Here is a 12,266-nt window from a genome sequence, read left to right on the forward strand (position 1 = left end):
ATTAGCAAAATATCATGCAAATATTCCCAGTGTGACTACACATGAATAACTTTAATTCTGCTGAACATTTGTCTTGTTGCTACAAAATACATCTGCTATTTGCATTAACTTAATCTGTTAAGATATTGTGAACTAAATTACAGATTTCAAGAGGCATTTAGGAAGTAACTTCCAATGTTTTTTATTGGACTTTTTTTTTTTTGACTAGGAAAGACTGCTTTTGAGATCACAAAGCCCCATTGAAGGAGCTCCACTTTTCTCATAGGTTTTGCTCACGGTAATCTCCCCACCCCAACTCTAACGCCCAACCAAAAGAAAACAGACTGTGAAATATCTTGTAGTAATGGTCAGGGGTTTGAGGGAATGGACAATGACCATGTACTAAGGCAGGTTTATCTGAAATGAACAATTGAAGGAAAACTTAATGTTTGCTGAAACATTTTCCAGATTAAAATAATAGAAGAATAAGAAATGAAAATAAAAAAGAAGTGTGTTTAAGATAGATGCAGCCAATATTTTACTTTTAAAATAATCATTTGAACTAGGCATGATGGTACATACCAGCTAACAAGAAGACTAAGGCTGTCAGATTTCTTGAGCTTGAGGGTTCCAAGCTGTAGTGAGCTAGACCGATTGGGTGACCACTCTAAGTTTGGCATCAATATGATGAGTCCTCAAAAGGGGTGAGGCCTCAGTCAAGTTGTCTATAGAGGGACAAACCTGCCTGGTGTTGGAAGTAAGGAGGTCAAGGGAAGGGGTAAGGGAATAAGCATTTATTAAGTGCTTATTGTGTGCCAGACACCACGTTAAGGATTTATAGATAACATCTCATTTGATCCCATGATGATCAGTTGTGGGATTTGGCTCATGAGTTTCCCCTGTGATTCCATTCTGGGTGAATTTAGAAATACTCAATCTTTAAAGAAAAAAAATGATCTATTCTTCCTTTCCATTTCCACCGTTCCCTAATCCTACTCCTTTAACGATACCCTGGACTATTATAATAGTCTCCTAATTGGCTTTCTTGACTTACTTTTCTTCTTTCTCCAATCCATCCTTCATGTACTGCCACATTAGAATCACACCTGCCCCACTCACCACTCCAAGGCTGCTTTTTAAGCTTACCTGTGGCTATTTCTTTACAGGTAATTTATACTCCAGATGAATTGTAGCAGTCTTCATACTTGGCTTTACTATTGTTGAGTTGTTTCAATCAAGTCTGACTCTTTGGGGCCCCATTTTGGGGTTTTCTTGGCAAGGATAAAGGAGCGGTTTGCCATTTCCTTCTCTAGTTCATTTTACAGATGAGAAAACTGAGGCAAACCGAATAAAGTGAGTTTCCCAGGGTCTCATAGTTAATAAGTCTCTGATGCCAGATTTGAATTCAGGAAGATGAATCTTCCTGGTTCCAAGCCCAGTGCTCTATTCCCTGTGCCGCTGAGCCGTCCCCTTCATACTCAGGACTTTCTCCCAATTTCCTGCTCTCTGTTCATGTGATTCCCTCCATTTAGATTTCTTTCCTTAACACCTCCATCTGTAAACTTCTTATCTGTCGAAGCCCCGTTCAAATGGCACCTCCTCCATGAAGTCTTTTCTGACTACTTCTTCTCAGTCCCACATGGCATGCCTTGTTGTGGTGGTTTAGTGACTTCCAACTCTTTGTGGCCCATTTGAGGTTCTCTTGGCAAAGATACTGGAGTGGTTTGTCATTTCTTTCTCCAGCTCATTTTACAGATGAGGAAACTAAGGTAAACAGGATTAAATGACTTGCCTACGTTCACACAACTAATAAGGCCAGATTTGAACTCAGGTCCTTTGAACTCTAGGACCCTCATTATATCCACTGTGCCACCTAGCTGCCACTAAATGGCATGCTGACCTCCCTTAAACACTCTTAACTCTCTCATAAAACAGTTCAAGTCTATCTTGCATTTTACTGGTTTTCTGTATCTCTTATTACATTATAATCCCCTTGAGGGCAGGGACCATTTAGTCATTCGTTCCCCTCTGCTTTCTATGGCATTTAGCTTTCTATCTTGCACATAGCAGATGTTCAATAAATATTGCTGAATGAACTGCATGAGTGAACTTTTGTAGTTCTCTCCCTAAAGCCAGAAGGAGGGTTCTTATGATCCATGATCTCAGAATGAGCACTTTGTATTATTTAGATAATGACAAGGGAAAGGACTGGAATATGGAGCTCCTTCCTGAATAAGAACTTTTCTTCTTTATACCCCAAACCCTGTTTTCTAGGGTAAGCCTAATTTAAAGTTCATGTCTTGCTGTCATGTCCCTGCAGAGAGCAATTTGGTAACATTTAAAAGGTTAAGATTGAATAGAAAGACTATTCAAGTCCATCCTAAAGATTTGTTCTTTTCCTTGGCTTGAATACTAAGGAAAGCACATTTAAAGTGCTGTTAACTGAGGTATTACTATTCATAATGTATCCTATGGACTATGTGTATCCACAAGTCATTCTCTGTCCATAATATTGTTATCTGTATCATTTTATCAGCTGGATCCCTTGGGATTTTGCTGATAATTCACAAAACAAATAAATCTGCTCCTTTGGCCCTGCTCTCCTCCAATTAGTCTCCCAATTTATCCAGTATCACTTTCCTCTCTCCCTTGGCATGGATTTCTCAAAGAAATGGAAAGCGATTGAAGTAGAAGTGCTGGCTCATCCACATCGACTGCAATTGATAAAAATGAGTTGTGACCTCTTGCTAGTTCAAGTGCAGCCTCGACTCCAGCTCAGCCTCTTCCCTTGTTAACTCCAAAGAAATGCCTGGTAGTGTACCCATGAAATGCAAAAAGCATCGGGGGGCAGCCACACTATTCTGTTGGACTGAACAGGAGTGGGGAGGGTTACAGAAACTGAAATCTAACCCAATGCTCCCAGACAGCAGCTGCAACACAAGGTTGTATTTATGGCTACATGTAGAAATGGTTTGTGTGGAAATTATGTTCAGTGTTCATTAGATGATTGCTGTTTTTTTTTTCCTCTTCCGTAATGAAAATATGACCATGTAGGAAAACACACACACATATACATATATAAAATATACTTTTAAAAGTGCTATATGTCTCATAAAGGCACTATATACACATACATACGCATACATACGTACGTGTACATAATGCCTTACTTTTACCATCTCCAATACCCTATATATCTATATGAATATATAGATATGTAGACATATGTTTATTTATTGTTGTTGCTCAGTCATGTCTGACTCTTCCTGACCCCATTTGGGGTTTTCTTGGCAAAGATACTAAAGTGGTTTGCTATTACCTTCTCTAGCCCCTTTTATGGATGAGGAAACTGAGGCAAACAGGGTTAAGAGACTTGCCTAGGGTCACACGACTCATGTCTGAGGCTAGATTTGAACTCAGAAAGAGGAGTCATCCTAACTCCAGGCCTGGCATTCTATCCACTGCACCAACTAGCTGTCCTTTCTTTTTTTCACATGTAGCTGTTTACATGTCCTCTCCCCCACTAGACTCTGAGCTTCTTAAGGGCAGGGACCATGTTTTTTCCTTTGTTTAAATCCCTAGGGCTTAGCACAATGCCTGGCATACATTAGGGGCTTAATAAATGTTTATTGACTGACTGACTATATAAATGCCTCTATTTACTTAGATTTTTTTAAAACTTTGTGATGACTTGGTGCCAGAATTTGAAGTTTTTAATTAATAGTTTATATTGTGAAGACAAAGTAGTCTATAATTTATTTCCACAATTAAGCCTTTTTGTATATGGGCTATGTATGTATGATTTTTTTCACTGGTAATTCATGATATATTTCAATACCTATGCACTTCAAAGTCTCTGTGATCCCATTAAAGGGACTGTCCCCCTATTAATGCATTCTTCAACACACCCACAGCTTCTTTTCCTTTTCTGGAGGACTTATGCCGAATCTCTGAACAATTTGTGAATGCTGGTGCAAGACTCAGGTGGCATATCTGTTCTCTTTTGCTTCAGGACTCCTCTTTTTCCAATAATACATTTCCTACACATCACCCTTTATGCCTCTTCTTATTAGAAAAGCCATCTTTGGTAACGTTTCATCACCCACTTTCTGCTCGTTACTCATATCTCCAATGCTCTTGGGACCATACACAATTTTAATTCTACTTAAGAGTGTGATATTTAGGGGCACCTAGGTGGCACAGTGTATATAGCACCGGTTCTGGATTCAGGAAGACCTGAGTTCAAATCTAATCTCAGAGACATAACACCAGCTGTGTGACCCTGGGCAAGTCACTTAACCCCCATTGCCCAACCAAAAAAACCAGAAAAAAAAGAGTGTGATATTTCAAGATTCACTGCCATTGAGTGTTATTGGGAGGACATTCCTGTGAAAAAAGATTGTTTTTGTGTATTGGATCAGCTTAAGTTCATTGAATACACTGCACAATTTCCCAGGTGCAATCCAGTCCATTGTTTTCTCCCTGTTCAGTTTTGGGTACACTTCATTGTCTGTCTACAATGTCTATGCTATACACACATGTATATGTGTGGGTACACATACATATAAATACACACATTCATATGTATATGTACACACACTATATATATGTATGTACATACACACACACACATATATGTAATGGGCATTTTTCATCCATTTATGTCTTCCTGTATGGATGGATCTCTAAGGTTCCTTCCAACTCTAAACATCTCTGTCACTTACTGTCTGTGTGATCCTGCTTGAGTTACTGAAACTCTTTATGTTTCAGTTTCTTTATTTATAAAATGAAGGTGTTGTACTAAATGACTTCTAAGCTTCCTTTCACCTCTAAATCTACCTTACACTGATTTCTGTTTTGGTTGGATTTCATAGCTCTACCTTTTTCTGCATTCCACTTGGTATTCATGAATTCTTCCTCCATGGGTGCTGTGATTTAAGAAACTGTATTAGCATATATGAGACATAGCTGTACCAAGCAGAGACAGGGGACATAGCTCTGAAGAGCAGACTGAAGGTTCCATGGGTGAAGTTCTGGAAAGTAGGATGATTTTTCACAACATTAAGATCTGTATAAAGAACCAAGTAGGTAAATGATTATTGACTGACTGACATGGAGATTAAAGTGAAAAAAAAATCTCAGCTATTTCCTTCTTAGCAATGCCAAGATAAACATACTTAGACAATAATACTAAGAAATATAGTTAGAGATTAATCTCCTAATTTGGACTTTACAGTCAATTCAAATCAAAATTATAGCACCATTAAAGCTGGGGAGACAATATTGATAAACATGAAACAATTTGGAACAAAAGAGGACAGTTTAATGAAATGCTAAAATGCCTGCTTTGCAAGGACTATCTAAGTGCTCAACAAAAGCACAGGGGATAAGTGCCATAGGAATTCAGGAAGGAAACTCATTGCTCATTGGGAGAGTAGGAGAAGGTTTCCTGGAGGAGCTGGAACTTGACATTGATTTTTAAGGAATAGGTAGGAGTGAGTAGAGATGGAAAACTTTACCACTGGGGAAGATAAGTAGAGAAAAAGAAAAGCAGTGGGAATGAATAATGGGTATTGGACAGGAAGAAGAATGATTAGAATGGGAACTGTCTACATTGGAGAGTAGTGGGAGATGTTTGGAGAGATTTGAGGTGTGATTAAAGGTTGAGAATGAATGTGGGGCCCAGTAAGTTCCTTGAGGGTAGATACTGTGTTGTTTTTGTCTTTAGGTCCTCTTTACACACAGTAAGAACTTAACAAATGTCTATTGAATTAAGGTAATTACATGAGGCCTAGAATGCTAAGCTGAGGAATTTGGAATAAACCTTATAGAAAAATGTTTTATATTCTTGAGCTGAAAAGTAACATTATAAAAACTCCACAATCACAGTTTGTTCTCAAGAAATATTTCGTTTAATATTATTCAAGATTCTCTTCTCTCCTCCTCCTCTTCCTTCTTCTTCTTCACCATATGCTCAAAATCAGATAAAGCTTCCTTACAACATTGGAGGCTACATCTCTGTTCTGTTGGTAATAACAAAGATTTCAAGCCCTGTTCCCCTGGATGAAAGTGCCATGAAAAGAACACACAGTTTCTGTCAGTGTGTGTGTGTGTGTGTGTGTGTGTGTGTGTGTGTGTGTGTGTGTGTGTGTACATAGGGGATTACTGATCACTTCTTGCTTGACACTCCTATTTTCTCCTACCTTCTTGTATAAGACATTCATTAAATACAATATGGTTCTAGAATTCTGCTAGTTTGTATAAAATGTGTCTACATTTATGTGTGTGGGTGGGGGTGGAAGGGAAGCAGAAGGTAGGAAAATACAATAAAGCTGCTTAAATGTTTCATATTTGAGCTTGGACATAGTTCTTGTTGACCAAACATGTTTCCATAAATGAATTTTTCTTAAGTGCTCGTTACAAAATAATGTCATTGAAGGAAGAGAAAGGAAAGAAAAAAAGACTCCCTCACCCCTGGCTCTTCCAGCAGTAGGAAAGGCATTAATGCTCTGGAATAGCCTAGGATGGTACTTGGGACTGAAGAATCTGGCTCTGTGCCCTTTGGGGGTTATAAAGGGGCTCCATAAAAATCATGAACCTTAGGAACCTTTACTAGAGGGCAACATATTTAATGATCAATGCTCTTTTGTATTTCTCTCCTCATTTGCACATCTGTGTGAGAGAGATTTTTGCATTCATTGGGGAGCCCTCTTCTGTTTTAACTTGTGAAGGGGTTTGTGGCTTGGTTATTTAGCATGCTGATGGGTATGTTTTCTGGGCATTTTTTTCCCTTTTAGTGCAATTTGCCTTATGCTGCCCCAAAGTTTGTACTCTTCTTGAATATATTCTCCTTTCAACCAGAGAGGGAGTGGGAAGTTCTACTCTGCAGGTTGCTTTGGTATAGAAGAAAAGAAAATACTGTTGAACCATAGTTTCTTTCCTTTTCTTTTTGGTCAGGCAATTGGGGTTAAGTGACTTGCCAAGGGTCACAAAGCTAGTAAGTGTCAAGTGTCTGGTCTGAGACCGCATATGAACTCAGGTCCTCCTGACTCCAGGGTCGGTGCTCTATCCACAGCGCCATCTAGCCTCCCCTTTCCTTTGCTTTTCAAAGAAGCATTATGTGACATTTCCATGAAGACCCTAGGAAAGAAAAATGGTATATTATCACAGAGTGGGAGGATGGAGATTTTTGCCTGGAACATGTTTGCTATGTCTCACCAAGTATTTACAAATCCTACCATTGCTACCACCCAGTTCAGTGTTGGGCACTTTCTCCCTTAACCTAGCACCTGTCCAATTCTTTCTTTTAGAGTTTCCTCAATCCAAAAACAAATGGCCCCTCTAGTATTTTCTCCAGTCCATGTTTTTAAGTGTAGTGGGAATATTGGTCAAGAGGATTCAGTCCTTAAAAGATAATTAAATCTATTTTTCAGGCTGGGTGAAGCAAAGTATATTTGAATAGTCTCTGGTTCCAAGTATGTCTGGTTCCAATCCAAAACATGGAACTTTGGAAGCTTGTTTTCAGTTAATGCATAACTGAGGGGCTGGTACTGTCATGACAAAAAGTCTTTTAATTGGCTACAGAGCCTGAAGAACTGCTAATAAAAGGGACAACCCACTGATCTCTCAGTCTGCCCCTCCAGCACCCCCACCCACTTTTTGATGGTAAATTAAGCAAGAACTTGCATGAGCTGCTAAGTGGAGTTTGAGGGGTAGGGACAGGAAGAAAGGGCAGCTCTGCTATCTCTCACCCAGGCACAATGTGTCTATGAGCACACGAAGCCTCTGCTTCTTTTGTGTTTCTTTTTCCCGGTCTTCTGTAAATGAGTATTCTGAAAGAAGAGTGCCTGGACAACTATGTGAGTTTGGGAGATTCATTGGAACTTTCAGAGGTTCTACCTGCCCAAATACAATCAGTAGCAGAGTCCACTAGAGATAGTAGCAGTGCCACTGGTGTGACAATAGGAAAAACCTGTAGACAAGTGTGGAAAAAAATCATTTAAGGATAGCTTCAGGGAAGTGACTTCCAGAATCATGACTCTTCATGAGACAGAGAAAAATTGCTCTGGACTATAGAAAGGCACCATTCCATGAAGACCAGTAGAGAACTATGTCTAAAGTGAAATTAATGAAAAGTCCATGAAGGATGAAAAAGATCTCTAGGGTTGGGAATGCCATGTATGTTCTCCACACACGTGCTTCGTTACCATTGTACTTTAAATTTGAGCCTACTGTTCTCAGGGACCTTTGTGTGTAGAGAGATAGGGTACCCTCATTTTTTGAGGGAATTGTTTTTGTAAGTATTCTTCTTACTAAAATTTCTTAGTAAGTATGCTTGTGTAAAACCAACTAGAGTGCAACTTGTTGATTGGTAATGGGGTACATAGCCCCTAGAAATCTGAGGTAACAATTGCCTTCTGGGGACCCTAAATTATAAATAAAAGTGCCTAGTTAGGAGAGTGAGCCCCAGAAGTGGTACTAGATAAAAACTTGACATTTTAATTTTAAAAATATGAACAGATTTCCCCCCTTTTTCCCACTAGCCAGTATTCTTTTTTTTGAAAACATTTATTGATTTAATTATTTTTAGTTTTCAACATTCACTTCCACAAGATATTGAGTTCCAGATTTTCTCCCCATCTTGTCCCTCCCCACATGCCAAGATGGCATGCATTCTGAATACCCCTTCCCCTAATCTGCCCTCCCTTCTATCACCACCTCCCTTCTCTTATCCCCTTCCCCTTCTATTTTCCTGTAGGACAGGATAGATTTCTATACCTCATTGCCTATATATCTTATTTCCCAGTTGCATGTGAAAACAATTTTTTAACATTTGTTTTTAAAATTTTGGGTTCCAAATTTTCTCCCTTCTTCCCTCCCCACCCACCCTCATTGAGAAGGCAAGCAACCCAATACAAGTTATACATGTGTAGTCATGCAAAACACTTCCATAGTAGTCATGTTGTGAAAAGCTGACTATATTTCTCTTCCTCTTATCCCTCCCCCTGTTTATTCTATTCTCTCTTTTGACCCGGTCCCTCTTCAGAAGTGTTTGCTTCTGATTCCCTCTCTTGCCAGTATTCTTTAAGAGAAGAATTGAATCGTAATCTTTGTCCAGGCCTTATCATTGGCCCATGTATGTGTATGTGTGTGTGGTATGTGTGTGTGTGTGTGTGTGCGCATGAATACATGTATGTATATAAGTGAATTGTGGAGTCTGTTGGGTAGTTCTTGGGCATAATAACTTCTAGTAGACAACATGTTAGATATGCAATTGGGCCTCCAGTGACTCTAGAATCCACCTCTTTAAATGTAAGATGAATGATTCCTTATAGTCTTCGGGTCTTGGCCTTGATTCTCATTACCACTCTCTGGATTCTCTGTATTGGATAGCCTGACTAGGCACTGGATTCTGTACTGTGACAAACTCCGCCCTGCCTGGATTTCCTGGTTCTAGTTCTGCTTATTGTCCCTGTACTTCTTTTTTATAGACATGCAGATTCAATCCTTCCTTCTTCTGCTTTGGCCAGATTTCCTAGCATGACTCTGAGCCCAAAAAGGCCTCTTCTCCTTTCTCCATTTTGCTTGACTGGCTAACACTCCCTGTGATGACATGCATCTCTTTTACTAAAACTGTGGGTTGGGTGTTATGGGGAATCTCATCCACGATCTGAGGCCTCTGCATATCATCAACAACTAAGTATCAGCACAGCCTTCATAACTCTGAGGTTATTTTGCATGGCCATGCTGAAAGGAGAAAAAAATGAAATACGGTTTAACATAAGAGGTCCAGTCATTCCCAAGTGATATTTTCAGAAGTGGTGTAACAACCAGCAAAGTAGTTTATAAGCAAGTCATTTACTTATTCCCCATATAAATATAAATTAAAAAAAAAACCTCTCGCCTTAAAACCTCACGAGCTGTATTCATTAAGAATTCTGCACGCCCATTTATGTCAACTCCTTTGCAGACATTACTCATAAGTTGTTTTTTTTTTCTTTGCTCTTCAATAAAACTCTTTTCACCTTTGTGTAAATTAAGTCCCACTGAGGAGGGTGGGTATGCATGTGTGTGGATGGTGGTCCATAAACTAACAAAGATTCTGACTCATCCAGAGGGGAAATCACTATGTTCTAGGTAAAACATGGCCACATTTTACACATGGGTGATTCTTAATGAACCAGGTTTAATGCCCCTTAGGCGGTTTTCTGGTCATAGAACATATTTTATTATTGAAGGGAAAACAGTGTTTATTGTAATAGCAAGATGCCCACTACTTATATTCTCCCACTGGTTGTCTATACTCTGTGAAAGGTATTTCGTTTATGTGCATTCTGAAAAACCATGGAGAGATATAAGACTGAATGAAGAGCTGCATCATTTTATCTTTACGAGCACAGCCAAGTGGCATCATGGTAGAGTGCTGAATTTAGAATCGGGAACATCTGAGTTCAAATCCAACTTCAGACATTTATTAGCTATGTGATCCTGGGCAAGTTACTGAATGTCTCTAAGCCTCAGTTTCTTCATCTACAAAGAAGTAGGTAGCAATAGGACCTATATCAGAGGGTGATTGTGAGGGTCAAGTGAGCTAATACATTTGAAATGCCTTTAAACCTTAAAGTGCTATGATTATTGTTATTATAACACATTCTCTTATATATTCTAGTTATAGATGTGTGTGTATTTGTGCAATATAGCTAAATATATACATCCATATCTATCCATAGATACGTGTATACATGTATACACACATATATGCATGTGTATATATAAATGTAAATGATGTATATATATAAATATATATCAATGAATGTATATGTCAATAACAACAACTAAATGTATTTTCCCTCTGCCATTAGTTTTTGAGCTTCTTGAAAGCAAGGTTTGTGTGCTTTTGTGGTAGAGTCTGTATCTGTCTTTGTGTTCCTATCCCCTAATGCAATGTCTTGAATATAATTGATGCTTCATAAATTTTCTCTGAGCTGCATGGTATGATGGAAAGAGCATGGGATTTGGAGGAGAGGACCTGGGTTCAAATCCTACCTTTTCCACTTACAAGTATGATTTTGGGTAAGTCTCTTAAACTCTCTGGACCTTGGTTTCTTTCCTTATCTATAAAATGAGGGATTCACACTAGATCCTCTCTAAGAACCCTTCTAGGTCCAGAACTGTGACCTTGTTAATTTAATCTTCTCTAAAAATCATGAATTCTGATTTTAAAATTTTGTGGACACCTCCCCATTTTCAAACCTGATGAATTGCATATTAATTGATATATGAATGTGCTTTTGTGTGTGTGTGTGTGTGTGTGTGTGTGTGTGTGTGTATGTGTGTGTGCAATGATGGTAGTGTGTTACCATGTTTATGTCAAGCAAATAGTAGTGAACATTTAAAAAATATCCTTTCTGTAGAAGCAGGTGTGTGTGTGGCCATTAAAAAGTTCCTCTTCTGAGTTCACATCATTGCAACACTCACCCTCTACATTAGTTTTTTTCAAGTCTAGGAGAAATGGGGCCTATCCTGGGGCTGGGATTTTTCTTTCAAAAAGTGCTCTTTCAGAGAGTGTAATCATGAAGACACAGACATGGATCACTTCACTTCTTGGACTAATAGGTGGGAAATGTACTGCCATGTAGGGAGGAAAGTTGAGTAGGGAAACCAGCAGCAAAGAACTGACAGGTTAGAAATGCTTCATCAGAAAGGACAAGAGCCCCAAGAATAAGAGGCTATGGTCTATTTTCAATAATCCTTCACCATGCTCATTAGTTTCTAAATTGGACAAAAAGACAGATAGGATGTGAGCTGAAGGCTCACTTGAGCATCTTATTCTGGTAGTGCCCACATTGTCAGATGGCAAGGAGGTTGCTGACATTTTTCTGAGGAATGCAAGTGTAAAGAGCCAAAATGGATTTCCCAGGGCCAAAGAAAACTACACATTAAAGCTTGAATGGTCTGAATTGCTGCCTGCAACACAGAAAATTCACGCTAATACATTATATTTATATAGCACTTTATTTTTTTTGAAATCTTTTCACATATATTGTCTTTTTTGATCCTTATAACATGAGACATTTAGAAGATGGTAAAGCTGAGAGAGAGGGGAAGGTCGTGATTTTCTCAGGCTCCCACAGAAGCACAGTGTGGGTGTTAGGACTAGAATCCAAGTTTCCTGACTCCCAGGTTTGTGTTCTTTCCACTCAACCATGCTGTCAGTCAATCAGTCAGTTAAAAAGCATTTATTATGGGCCTATTGTATGCCAGGCATTGGACTGAGTTCTGGCAAT

This window comes from Phascolarctos cinereus, unplaced genomic scaffold (assembly GCF_003287225.1).
Source record: "Phascolarctos cinereus isolate Bilbo 61053 unplaced genomic scaffold, phaCin_HiC Scaffold_2;HRSCAF=192, whole genome shotgun sequence".
Classification (NCBI taxonomy): Eukaryota; Metazoa; Chordata; class Mammalia; order Diprotodontia; family Phascolarctidae; genus Phascolarctos; species Phascolarctos cinereus.